The 13894-nt window shown below is 40.4% G+C and overlaps 1 protein-coding gene across 2 annotated transcripts in view; it reads left to right on the top strand.

Moving 5' to 3' along the window:
* hs3st1l2 (heparan sulfate (glucosamine) 3-O-sulfotransferase 1-like 2) overlaps window positions 1-13894 on the top strand; it is a 28668-nt gene that overhangs the window by 7737 nt on the left and 7037 nt on the right. The window contains exon 1 of one of the 2 annotated variants that reach the window (XM_044112109.1): window positions 12870-13306. The exons of the other annotated variant lie outside the window; for it this stretch is intronic. The gene's annotated coding sequence lies outside the window, so the exon portion shown is untranslated. Of the gene's footprint in view, window positions 1-12869; window positions 13307-13894 lie in introns of those variants that run through there. 2 annotated transcript variants of the gene reach the window in all.

Raw genomic sequence — 13894 nt, 5'->3', positions numbered from 1 at the left:
GTCTCATTAATTTGCAGAGAGCCCCTCAGGATGAGTGAGTGTGCTGCGGTTTGAAGCGCAGGAAGGAGGTGGGGGTTGGGGTTAAGTAGGATGGCGATAAAACCGTTTAGGAGTCGTGGTCAATCAGAAGCAGCTCCTGCTTCGCTCCTCATGGCTCCTCCAGTGTGTGAGCGCTGCAACGTGTCGGTGTGCGTCTGCAGGAATGAGTTTGTGCATCCATGTGTGTCAACATGCATTAATGAATACTGTGTGGAAATGTGCATGTGTGCGTGTGTGTGTGGGTGTGTGTGTGTGTGTGTGTGTGTGTGTGTGTGTGTGTGTGTGTGTGTGTGTGTGTGTGTGTGTGTGTGAGGGGCTTAGCAAGCCGGTCTGGAGAGGCAGAGAAATATCGTCCTCAAAGTGAGACCGACAGTCAGGCAGGAAGATTGTTTTTATTTTAACATTTATTTTTTAATAAATACACATTATAACATCAGTTTTACACCCTAAGAAACTTTCACATAAACAGAGTTAAAAAACTAACTACCACCAACCACAGAACACATGTACACAAAACTTTAGCGAAATAAAAACAAACACAATTATCCAATTATGAAGTTTCTTATTTAATGGAAACATCAATAAGAAACCATGATAAGTTTGTTCAAGTGATAAATCAGTAAAAATCATCGTCCTCCAACCACTTCCTGTCGTCTTCCTCGTCATGACGACAGGAAGACGAACGGTTGCAACGGACTGGTTGCTGATCACATGATGCAAAAATGTTTCCATTGCAGTTTGGTGAAACACATGAACTTTGATGCACAAACATCTTTCATCAAAAGAGGTTTTGAGGTTTTTTGAAATTGCTGTTTCCATTCAGCAAATTTATTTTTGAAATTCCAACTTGCACATTTTTACAGTGAATGGAAATGCAGATAGTGAAAGAAAAACTCAGATTATTAGTGAACAATGTGACAACTTTTCCCTGCAACATTTTATTTATCCTACTAATGTAGTTAAAACTTTCAGTTTGGTAACTTATTTATAAACAAAGTATAAACTCCACATTTTTAAAAACTTCTTCCTACAAAGTAAACGATGGTAGATGTCGCTTTACACTAAAGAAAGAAACAAGGAGAAGATGATCTGTGAAAACCGAGCAGGTGCAGCGATCGGAGCGTGACTCATTTAGAAACATCTCAGCGTTTTTGTTGGGAATTCATGTGCATACATTTACACCCACAGTTTTAACCCTCCAAACTGAACTCTTGCTTAATTTGTCACCAAAAGTTTTCAGCTGTGAACTTCCTCCAGAAATATTTAAAGTAAGACTTTCCTCCCTCTTCCCAAACCTCCATATAAACTTTGTTCAGTAGATTCCTCTCACATTGACAGATTAGAGAGAAACAAAGAAATAAAAAGCAAGTTAAACTTGTGTGTGTTACAGTATCATCACAGGTTATTCTTTGTCTCTAATGCATTCTGCAGCTGCATGAACTTCATTCACATGCAGCAGACACAAAGCAGCATCAGCATTCAGCAGAGCGACGCGTCAGGATCTAATAAGCTGAAAATCGGTCGTCAGCCGAGTCCAACCTGCTGAACATACGAATCCGATCCCTCATTAAATTCTTCCATCGGTTGATTCATGCTGCGCAGGTTTGGAACAATATGTTTGTTAGTTTGCAGAAGCTCATTAGCAATGAGACTGAACAGCACAACAACAAGTTAAAAATACAAATATATAAAAGATTAAACTTGCTGTTTTTGTCTGCCATCACTTAAAAAATGTATTTTATAAACTAGTCACTTTATGTGATCAAAGAAACAAACTACAGAAGAAAGGAAACGGAGACGCTGGTGAAACAGTTGCAGTGTAATCCCAGCTTTGGGACAAAACAATAATTTTACTGAGAGTGATATTTATTATTTATTATTTATTGTAACTTTATGGCTGCAATTATGGGACTTCAGAGTTTGCATGTGCAGAGTGCAAACAGAAAAACGTTTCTGTAAATCAATTCTGCATCCTCTGAAAGCTCAATGAGAGTTATTACATCAGGAGCTTTGAGTTCAGATATAAAACAACTGATTGATTAACGGAAATGCTGCTGCAGAGACGCCAAAGTGATGGGCTTCACAGCTTATTTCAGAAAACCAGAGACGCCAACCGTCTGACAGTCCATCACCGTCTGTGTTTAACGTCCTGAAAATGCAGCTTGGAAAGCAGAAATAACCGGGAGCTTTGCTACTTTATGTTTATCATGGTATTTTAACAAACACCAATAGAGAAGCATTCCCATTTGTAAAGCTTCTTTAGGAAACCAGTCTCATAAAACAGTTTGATTTGTTCCCAATAACAACATTTATTCATATTTTATAATTTATTGATAATTTTAATGAAAAAACAGTGAATAAAATAATAAAATTAACAATCCTGACAACATGGTCAGGTTTTTAAACATGACTAATTGGAATTTATTGTCATAAAATGAATCTAAATCTTATTGTGATAATAAATTTATCATGAGAAACGATAAACGATGTGATAAATAGTTGGCTGTGTCTCCATTGGCAGTTTGTTCCTCACTTTGTGGGCGTGGTCAACGCTGCAGTGATGTCATTGGTTCACCTCTGTGCGGCCAGTTTCTCTGAAATCTCTGTATATTTGTTTGTTGCATGTTGGCAGGTGATGCAGTAATTAACTGAAAGGTTTGGGCCTCCAGGTTTGACCATGACAGTATCAGAATCAGAATCAGAATCAGAATCAGTATCAGAATCAGAATCAGAATCAGAATCAATATCAGAATCAGAATCAGAATCAGAATCAGAATCAATATCAGAATCAGAATCAGTATCAGTATCAGTATCAGAATCAGAATCAGAATCAGAATCAGAATCAGTATCAGTATCAGTATCAGAATCAGAATCAGAATCAGAATCAGAATCAGTATCAGAATCAGAATCAGAATCAGAATCAGTATCAGTATCAGTATCAGAATCAGAATCAGAATCAGAATCACTTTGCAGCTCGTCGTACTGCGATCTGGTCAGATTGAAAATGTTGGTTGAGATGTTTTTATTTGAGGAATTTTCAAGAACCTCTTTCGCTCATTCACTGATTCAACCCAACGAGTGAATCACTGAAATCAGTCTGCAGCCAATCAAATCACTTGTGAGATAAAACAGAAATTATAAAACATTAATTATCCGTTCAGAGCCGAATCAACCTGATTTGTTCATGACTGTCACTGCAGGCGCCGCCTGTAACCCCATCCTCCTCCTCCTCCTCCATCCTCACACCCACCCAACGCTCCGTTCCTCTCTCCCTCCATCCATCAGTCTCTGGGGTCAACCGCTCAGGTGATCTAAACAATCGTTGCCATGGCAAACTTCCAGCAGGAACCAAAACACAGCTAATGATGCTGGTAGTTAACGACTTTCATCATCTGACCTCATCTTTTATAAAAAACAAAACACCATGTGTGTATTTCATTACTTTCCGTTTTGTTGTCCTTCTGCTGTTTGTGACGCCTCCAAACCAGAAACCCGGTTCAGGACCCGGTTAATATCTCAGCTCACTGGCCCGTGATGAAGCTGACCAGACACAACTTGCTCACCTCCATCTGTCGGCTCGTCCTCGTTCCAGAGAGCCGCGACGCGTGACGCTCACATGTCCTGCTAAAAACAAACACCCAGAGCTACAAACCCCCCCGGTGTCCCGTTTTCCTCAGAGGCGTTTGGGTTAAATCCACCCTGACAGGTCAGCGCTCCTCACCGTCAGGCCAAGCTGTCGCTGCCAGAAAAAACACATATGTTACATGTCTATAAATGCGCTGGAACATGCGTGTTGGCAGCAAGGCGTGATGTGTTTATTCACAGAGCATCGCTTCCAAACATCAACCAACACTTCAGCTATCGAGGAATCATCGTTTCTGAAGTTTCAAGTCTTTGCTTGCTTTTTATTAATTGAGGCGACTGTGAGAAAGTTGGTGTTTTGATTTAAATCTGTTTTTAAAACATTTGAGGTGATGGTGCTGCCGTCAACTAATCATCAATTAAAGGGACGGTATCATGAAAACTGACTTGATTTTAGCTTCATTTCGTGTTATAATATTATTCCCTCATTAAAAACAAACCTGGACTGTTGCCTTGATTCTTTCATGTACGTTTGAGAAATCCTTTAATCTCCATGGCAACCATCCAGCTGTGCAAATCGCCTGAGTGGACCTAGCCCCGCCTTCGAGGCGCAGCTCCTCCCCCAACCAGCCAGCAGGAACTGAATCGAAGTGGAATGAATATTGTCAGTTTCCAGTTTGTCGTCACGTCACGCTGCGGATCCTAACCTCCAGAAACACTTAAAAAATAAATTAAAACATTTAATTGCCTTCCTAAAATAAAGGTTTATGTTCTGTTTTTGAAAAAAATAAAATAAAATTCCTTATTTCAGGAAGGTGACATTATGAATTGATTTAGCCAGAGACATTTTCCGTTTTCACATCTGGATCAAGAAGTGAAAAGTGTGTTTACAGATTTTTGTGCTCATTCCTGACTAAAACCGGGTCCACCCAGTGTGACTCAGAGCCTGACGTCCAGATTAAACAGAGTAAACACAGGGAAACTCACCAAACAGAAAACAACTTCATTATTTTTCTGGCACAAAAACACTTCAAACACTTTCAGGTTACAAACAGTATTATTTTTTAAAAGTTTTTATTTGCCTATTTGAACCAGACAGGAAACAGGTGTGTCCAAATTCTTTCCAAGCACCATTACATCACCGCTTTCTGTTAACGCTGTCCAAATTCAAAGACGCCTTCAAATGCATCGTCCTTTTCCCCAATTTGAAGAATTGGTCTGATGATTACCAAAGAAGTAATAAAAAAGCTCAATTTTTCACGGTTGCTAGGCGACCGGACGTACACCAATACCAGGGCGGGAATAAGAAAAGTTACATCCTGGAAAACCAAACCGAGTCAGTTTTACCATAAAGTTGTTTTTGATTTATTCTTATTAAATCTTCATTTACTCAGATAAAAACCCCACTGAGATCAAAATCTGTTTCACAAGAGTTTATGGCTGGAGCTGAATTCAGAGCAGCAGATTCCAGCCCAACTGAGGCGTTTGTTTCAGCGTGCAATGAGAACATAAGGAGCTTCAACACTGAACAGCAATGTGTGTCTCCAGCAGCAGGTTTAGTCTCAGATATAATTTACTGTTTCAGTCAGATTTCTCTTCACCAGAGGGCGCGAAACAAAAGACAGGACAGAGTTCATTGTCTTCTAGTTTATGTAATTACAGCCAAACGTATTTCCCTGCTGACAGTGAACATGTTTTCAACCCAGAATCCAGAAGCATGCAGGGTGCAGGCGTGGGGCGTCTGCAGGTGAGTAAATATGAAAGATGAGAGAAATTGTGTCTCCTGGTGCTCCTGACATTCTTCTGGCTTTCTGTCCCTCCTCTTTAAATCAAAAAGGCTCACGCTGAAACCAGGCCAGCTGGCTGCAAACACAAACACAACATGCATGCAGACAGCAGAGCTCCTGCCAGCCGAGGCGCCTCGACACGCAGCCCATAACACCGACTAATTACACCCAAATTTACACACCGGGGTCGGGTTACCGTGTGCACAAACACACGGCTGTAAAAATGTCTGGCTGCTCTACGTATGGACACACTGCCACCCGGATCTCTTTGATAAAGTGATTTCCTAATTACAAATTCCCTCCCTGCAGCAGAAACACACAAAGTTCACCACACACACGAGAGGAGAAAAGAGATGGCACAATGTGGAGTTTGATATGGTTGACCCAGATCTGGGAGCGTGCGTGGCTGAAGATTTGAGGAGGAAGAGAAGGAGGAGGAGGAGGAGGAGGAGAGGAGAGGAGAGGAGAGGAGAGGTCTGGGTGTTTTGTGTGAGTGATGAAGATGATGAAGATGATGAAGATGATGAAGGAGCTGAAGGCTGGTTGGTGTCGCTCCTGGAAGGGTTCTTTCTCCAAAAGAGTGTAATTTAAAACGCAGCATGAGGTTGATGAGCTGAAATGGACGGATGCAACAGAAGGTCAGAGCGACTGAGACTTCAACCAAGAGCAGAAAAAATAAAGCAAACAGATCGATTTGGTGCAAGTGCTGGAGCCTCTGTTTAAATATGACTTCTGTTTTTTTTTCTGATTATTGAATTGCATGATAGAAAGAAGTCGACTGAATTATTGAAATCCCCTCAGCTTGATGCTAATCATCAATAATTTGCTCCAAATCTTGAAAGCCAGTTGAAAAATGAAAAATTCGCCACCATGGGTTACTGGAGCTGGAGAGGAATCACATGAAAACAACGGCAGAAATTTAAAATCCATGAATTGACATTTAAAATGTTTGGCCCAGAAAAGAAACAGTGTGCAGCCATGAATTCATCGGCCTCCTGCGTCGACAACAGTTGACTCCAAGGAGAAGAAAACCGCCATCAGCACTTTGCATCAACATGGTCACACAAGGAAACTGTAGGAGATACAGTAGGAATCCAAACAGCTGATTCCTGCACACAATAAGAGGGAATAAGAGACACCAGCTGGATGCAACAGAAATGAGTTCATTTGCTTCAAGAATTCATTCAGTACCAAACTGAAACAGGAAGAACAGAAATGGTTAAAAGGAAACTGGAGGAAATTGTAACATCTGGATAAATTGTTAATTTTTCATCACCAAGAATGACGAGTGGCATCAGAACAACATTCACACGTTTATTCTGCTTTAGTCCAGTGTTTCTCAGTTCCAGTCCTCGGCCCCCTCCCCGGCCCCGCCCTGCATGTTTTAGATGTTTCCCTTCTGCCACACCTGGATTGAATCTTTGGGTGATTAACAGGTTTCTGCAGCATTTGGTGGTCATGAAATCATTTGAATCAGCTGTTCTGGTGTAGAGGCACATCTAAAACATGCAGGCAGGGGGCCTGAGGACTGGGATGAGAAGCACTGAATTAATCCAACATACACAATAAAACATTAAAGAAATCTTTAAAGATTACAGCTTTTCTCGTTGGTTATCTGAAAACAGCATTAGTCAGTATTTTTGTCCTTTTCTTTGTTTGATATTCTCACAGATCAAATCAGCACATTTCTTTTTGCCCCTTTAAACATCAGAATGCTGCACTTAAACTTCCACATTGATTCTGATTCATGCCAGATTTTGTCTCTGAGTTTCCCAGTAAAACCTTTTTTTTTGCAAAGGTATGTTGAATTTTGCTGATGGCATTGACTGTTTCTGGTGCAATGTTTTAAAATATGCATAAAAAAACATTAATGAAAATGCACTGCCATTAAATAATTAATGTGCTTTTTACCATTTGCTGCAACTTCTGGCTTATTGCATATTCTGTCTGTTGTTTGCAGAAATCCCAGATTTCTCCTTTATGCAGATGATACTGTAGTCGTATTAATAGAAGCAGCAGAGACAAACCTTCCCAAGAATCATGAAGACAGAGAAATCTTCCTAAGCTTTCAGTATCAGATCTGTTTGCATTTCTTTCTTTATTACTGAAAGAAAAGAATCATTTTGAAACGTCTTTCAGAAGAAGCAGGTCTGACTCGTGTTCAGCGTCAGCTGCTGCTTTAGAGCCTTGAACTCCAACAAAAGAACCTGGACAGACCAAACTCCTTCACTTCAATGGAGGGTTTGAAAATCTTTTCAAAAATGTTTTTATTTCTCACACACGTTCCTTTCATCTTTCTGTTGAACTCTCAAAGACCTGCAAGGGGAAAAGAAGATTTTTCTTTTCACAGTAAAGAAAAAAAAACACTCTGGCTGCATCTGCTGAAGGCAAAAGGACAAAGATGGAAGTGAAGATGGTTTGGAGAGTTTGTCTACAGTCTCATGTTCCTCACCAGTCTGATTCCTGCTGGTTTCTGCCCTCCTTTCCAGTTTCTTTCCAACGGGAAAACGCCACAAACACAGGGCGAGCGCCAGCGGTTGTCCAGTTCCTGAAGCGTGACAGATTCATGTCTCTCTCTAGATGGCTCCATCTATTCTGATTACAGACTCCCCTCTGAGTGTTGGCCGTCTCCTCTCCAGGCGGGTAATGGGAACGCGATGGGAAATAGGAGCAGCCTCGTTACATTTCCTTTGTTAGTCAGAAAAGCAATCATCTCTGAGTGTGTTTGTTGCCATCACCAATGGTGGGGGCGGTGAGAAAGTGTGGCTGTGATGGAAGTTTGGAGGCCAGGATGCAGAAACGGTTTGGAAATCTAAACTGGAAGAATAAAGAGGTGGATGGGGGACGGCTGGATGAAAAGGAAGGAGAGTTTTATCAGACTTTTTCAGCCTTAGTGATGCGACAGGCTTGGCAGCCCCAGGCGGTCCACCATGAAGCCCCCTACCAGGAACAATCCCCTCCTGCCTCACATATTTTCCTGTGGAGATAGAGGCGCACCGTACCTCCACCCGATCCGTCGTCTTCGCCACCAGCCTCCTCCTTCCCTGCCACCCTCCGTCTCTTTGTACAGGATAATCCCTCCCCCACTCCCAAATGCCAGCGCTCAGTAGAAAGACATTTCCAAGAGGCAGTCACATGCTGTCTGCTCACACAAAGGAGCGCGGCTCACACCAACATGCAGACTAACACAAACAGACACAACTCGTCCCAAAAAGCAGATGGCAGCATCTGCCTTTCACAGATAATTAAACTACAACCTTCCTCCGTTTTTGCTGCTCTCCCTCCGTCCCGTCTTCTTTGCAAATTTGCATGTTTGCCATTAAGGCGGTTCATGCATCATTAACGGCCTTGGCGTTGTTGTTGCTGTTTGCTCTCTCTTTCCATGCTGCCTAATGTGAATCACAAGAAGGCAAAGACAGGGACTTGCAATGACTCATGTGAGGCTCATTGAGCAGAGCTGAGGGGAATCTTAGAGCTCATATGGTGCAGATAAAGACGGAGGACCAGAAACCGACCCAAGCAGACAAACCTCTGTTTGTCACCTAAACTCTGAAGCACCAGACTGCCTGAGGCCAAAGAAACAATTATCTTTGTTTGAGGATAAAAATTATTATTGAGATGTTCAATGCATGAAGACAACAATAGTTTATGCATCTCAACAGATTTACAGTAAAATGTCCTGCAGCTAAAAGGTTGTGGGTTTGAATCCGTTCTGCAGCAGAGCTGAGTAGAAACCAGTAACATTTACCTGAGTAACCTGGAAAAAAATCACTGTTAGGAGTATTTGTTTTACGCTGTGGTTTTTACTGGAGTAGTTTAGTTACGAAGTTGTTCTACTGTCGTGTAAATGTTCTGGATTTTCTGCCCACTGAGTGAAAAACAAACAAATTTAAAATTTAAAACTCACCTGCAGCTTTTGTTAAAGTTTTCTAAGATTTTTCATAAAGAAACTGATTTGGTAAAACGTTTATTCAAACAGATGTTATTTTGTAATTATATTAATTTAAAATACCAAAGTTTCGACGTTTATATTTTGGTCCATATGTAAATCATCATATGGACCAAATGACTGATAATTTAATCAGTTACTCAGTACTTGAATAAACTTTTTACCAAATACTTCTTCACTCAGAGTATAATTCTGGGTTCTCTGCCCGGTTCTGCTCTGCAGTGAGTTCTCCGTCTGCAAGCCTCGGTTCTCTCCAGGTTCTCCGGTTTCCTCCCTCAGCCTCAGGTTTTCTGGACAGTCGAGCCAAACTGATGAAATCACATCTTGTGATGAAAATCTTGTTATTTTCTTTTCAACCTCATGAGGTTTTCCTCCTCCTTCTTGTTACGACCCAGCAGGTGAACGTTTCACCTCCATTTATATTCCAACCTGTTGAGCCACTGCTCTGAGTTTCATTTGTGTTTATTTATGTGGAAACAGAGCAACACATCTTCCACGCTCCAGGCAGATTTCAGGAACAATTTTTTAACTGCGTTTTTTTGTTCTGTTAACATAAAATAATAAATTTTTAGCCTGTAAATGATAATTTCCTCTGATCTTGTGGACTGTAGTCGTCCCTGTCTGCCATGACGGGTGTGTTTACTGTGCTGTCGTAAATCACACACATAACCAAACACCACATTACAGCAGCAGGAAGGGCTGGAGTTTCTATTTTATGACTGATAAAAACATCAGTGTTTATTCTAACCAAACTGATCTATTTTATTCCTTGTGTCTAATTTTTAACCTGATGTTATTTTTAGCCAATCGATCAGCTGATCTCATCGATTTGACCCAATGAGAATCAAGTAGGGCGGCCTGTGGTCCTCTGGGTGATGGAGTTAATGTTCCTCACTATCGGCCACATTCAACTGAACCGGTAGATTTATCAGACGTTACCATAGAAACCAGAGTTCAGTTCATCCGAACCCGGACTGAAACTGACCCGGGTTTCATCAGGGTTCACCCAGATCCAGTCCGTTTCTGGACAAACGGACTGGAGTTTGATCAACGTGAAGGAAACAGAGCTGGTCTGAATTCAGCCTGAAACTCTCCAGATGCCAAACTGATGAATTCACAAAGCATCAAATCAAATCTAATCAAAGGAACCAGATTCCCAAACCTGAAACCTGCAGAACGAAGTTATGAAGAGAGAAATTTAATAACCACTCAATATAATGCAACTTAATTTTCTTATTTCTCATCACGTCTCACAGTGGGAAGCCCGGTCTGTATGGACATATTAAATAGATTTATTTTATGTTGCACTATATTATTAGCCTCTGTGTGAGATAATAATCTGAAATGAATGCAGAGCCTTTGTCCCACTTCACACAATCATTTTTTATTTCTTCTTAGTGGTGGCATCGCCAGCTCGTTAAAATCAGAAGAGCAACATGGCGTCTAAATATCAAGCTTCATATTTAAATGTAAAATTTTTATTTTCATGGAAATCATCTTTTAAAATAACTTTTCTGCCGTTTTGACAGCTTTTCTGGCTCCAGTTATATTTGGGTCAAACAGCATTAACCTTATTTTTGCTGAGCATCAAGGTCTAATCAGCGCTCTCCGTCTGTCTGGGTCTGACATGTGCAAGGAGCCGTTTCCCATTTCTGCATCCAATTCTGTCTCCTTTCGTGCTTGTCAAGATTAAAAGTTCATCGAGTCAAAAATATTTCAGGCCAGGAAGGTGCAACTTGTGTTTTATTAATGAGCAGCTAAGAGGCTGCTGCAGGGCATCCTCCATTAGCATGGTGCTGGCTTTGTTAGCTGATCCGCATAAACAGGGCAGGACTGGAGCAGTTCAGAGACCAGATCTGGAGCAGGAGAAGCCGCAGCGGTTAGGCAGCCAGGTGAAGACGAGCAGAAAGGTGTGAGCCCTGAAAAACGGGGGCAAAGGTCACAGAGAGCAGCAGAGAGAAGACAGGAGAGTCATTCCATTTTACAGGGAAGTCACAAGGGATTTGTGCAACCACTTAACACAAGTGTCTCTCCATGCACACACACACACACACACACTCACCCACACACACACACTCACCCACACACACACACACACACACACACCCACACACACCAAGCTCCCTAAAGGTGTGTGTCTTTGTCTGACTGTCTCCCTGAACACGCCCTGCATGGCGGCATCGTCAGATTTACAGCTGCTGGTTCTCTGAATGAATCATCAGTTCTGTCTTATTAAAATGTTTAAAGAAATTTATTTATAAAGCTTCAAATGGTAGAGAAGAAAAGAACCCGACAAAATGTCAATAAATGAAAATATCAGTGGAAGCTAATTTGAACTAAAATAGTGAAACTGATAGAAAGAGCAATAAATCAATAACAATAAATATATTGCAGTAAAAACACATGATCAATAATAGAAAATACATCTGATAGAATATCAGTAAATTATCTTAACTCTGATTGTATTTTTTTATTTCATTCATTGAGTTTAAATGAAAAATCACATGTTGACAAACATTTTGAATGAAAAGGAAAAGTTTGAAGGAAATGATTTGTTCTTTACATTTCAACTAAACACCAATCAACCGTCATCCGTATGGAAACATGTTGAAACAAAACCAGGCCGTGTGTGTGTGTGTGTGTGTGTGTGTGTGTGTGTGTTTGATCAGGATGTGAACTGATGAGCTGATTGATCCACAATCTTTCTTAGCATCAAGTTTTTTAACGTGATCAATTTTCGGACGCAGACATTCAAACGACGACATCCTGGTCAAAGTGCTGAGATAAAAGCAGCGATAAAATTTAACGCCCAGTTAAAGCTATTAAGCAGTTAATGTTTGCAGAGGTAAAAGGAAGCATAACTGTTTGCAGATGATGCTGCAGATGTAAAATATGTTCCTTCCTGCTATTAAAAATCTGCTGCTGGTTCTGGACATGCTAAAAGAAAGAGCAGCAGATTCACTAATGGACAACAAAACGAACGTCAAAATATTCACGTTAAAACATCAAAAACCAAATAAAACACATCATTAAGTGATGCAGAACCAGGAGCTCCACTCAGTTCATGTGTCACATTTTAAAAACAACTAAATTATTATAATTTCACCTCAGTTGTTTTTGCTCCTGTTTTTTGTCTCCACAAATTATTGTTTTGCTTAGGATTGTAATTATTTTGTACACAAGTGAAAGTCTGAACATGTCCCTTATTCTGCTTTATTAAAGACAGAATTATGAAAGAACAAAATGTTTAAAAAAATGCATGAGTTTAAACTGTTTAATTCTGTGATCAATAATTAGAATTAGAACATCAATGAACATGTTGGATTTTTTCTCATTTTGAAGGGAAAATTTAAATACATTTTCTATGATGAGAAAAAGAAAACCCCCCTGACCAAACATGATTGAATTTCGGTTTTGTTTTCGTTTTTGGTTTTAGTTTTGGTTTTGGTTTTGGTTTTGCCCTCGGGACTCCCAGCTGGGCGGGGAGCCGGAGGCCGGACGGTGACGCAGCGTCTCCAGGTCAGGGACAACCAGAGGGTCGCTGCCCGCCTGCCGCTCCCGGGTGGCGCAATTAGAGCTCCGCTACAGGAAAAACGTGAAACACGGTCTCTCCTCTCAACCAGAACATTGTTACACTAATTAATAAGTTGGCGCGTCAGGGTAGCTTTGGCACAGAAGCAGCAGGAACATGAATAACAGGAGGAAGGATTTCACTGAAGAAAATCCACAACCTTTTAAAATATAAGAAATGTGTCATTTGACACCTGTAGCAAACTGCATTTCAGTGAGCTAAAGTTTAAAGCTTAAAGGCAGAGTAAGTCAGAAACCTGGATAGCTAGCGTTAGCTTTAGCATGATGCAGAGAGAAAACATGTCAGAACCAGACTGGACCTGAGACCTGAGACCCAAACGTCTTTACTGACGTCACAGAAAACAAAACCTTCAACCAGGTATTTGATTGTTTCCTCTCATGTCTGTGTTTCTCCAACATCCCTGAAGGAACCAAAGCAACAGTTCAGATTTGTTTCTGATGACTGAATAACAACATGGTGAAAACTCAAATTAACATTGATTTTGTATAAATTCCCCTTCAACTGAAACTTTTTAGCCTTTTTTAAATAAAACATAGTTTCATTTTATATACTAATACATAAAGTCAGAACTCATGAAACAGCTTTAAAGGGGCAGATTTATGTATTTTTCAGGCACAAAGTTTCATTTTACAGTATAATTAAATAACTTTGTTACCTTCAGTTGTTATAAAAATGCTCTATACACAAAATATCAAATGACATCAATTTCCAACTCCTTGAAATTGGGCCTCTGTCTCTTTAAGAAGCTCCTGCTCTTTCTGTTTAAACCTTAAACAACATTTTAACCAGCGTTGCTCTGAGCAGCAGCTCCTATAATGAGATCAATACTTCCATCAGTTATTATTTATCACAAATCATAAAACGTAGAAAATCTAAAATATTTTAACTTGTTATAACTTGTCTATAATTAGAGGCTTAAACTTTCTATATTCGTTTCAGAAACTA

The sequence above is a fragment of the Gambusia affinis genome, linkage group LG03, assembly GCF_019740435.1.
Source record: "Gambusia affinis linkage group LG03, SWU_Gaff_1.0, whole genome shotgun sequence".
Lineage (NCBI taxonomy): Eukaryota > Metazoa > Chordata > Actinopteri > Cyprinodontiformes > Poeciliidae > Gambusia > Gambusia affinis.
Note: the sequence above shows the minus strand (reverse complement) of the source record. Positions and strands in the feature narration are given on the sequence as shown.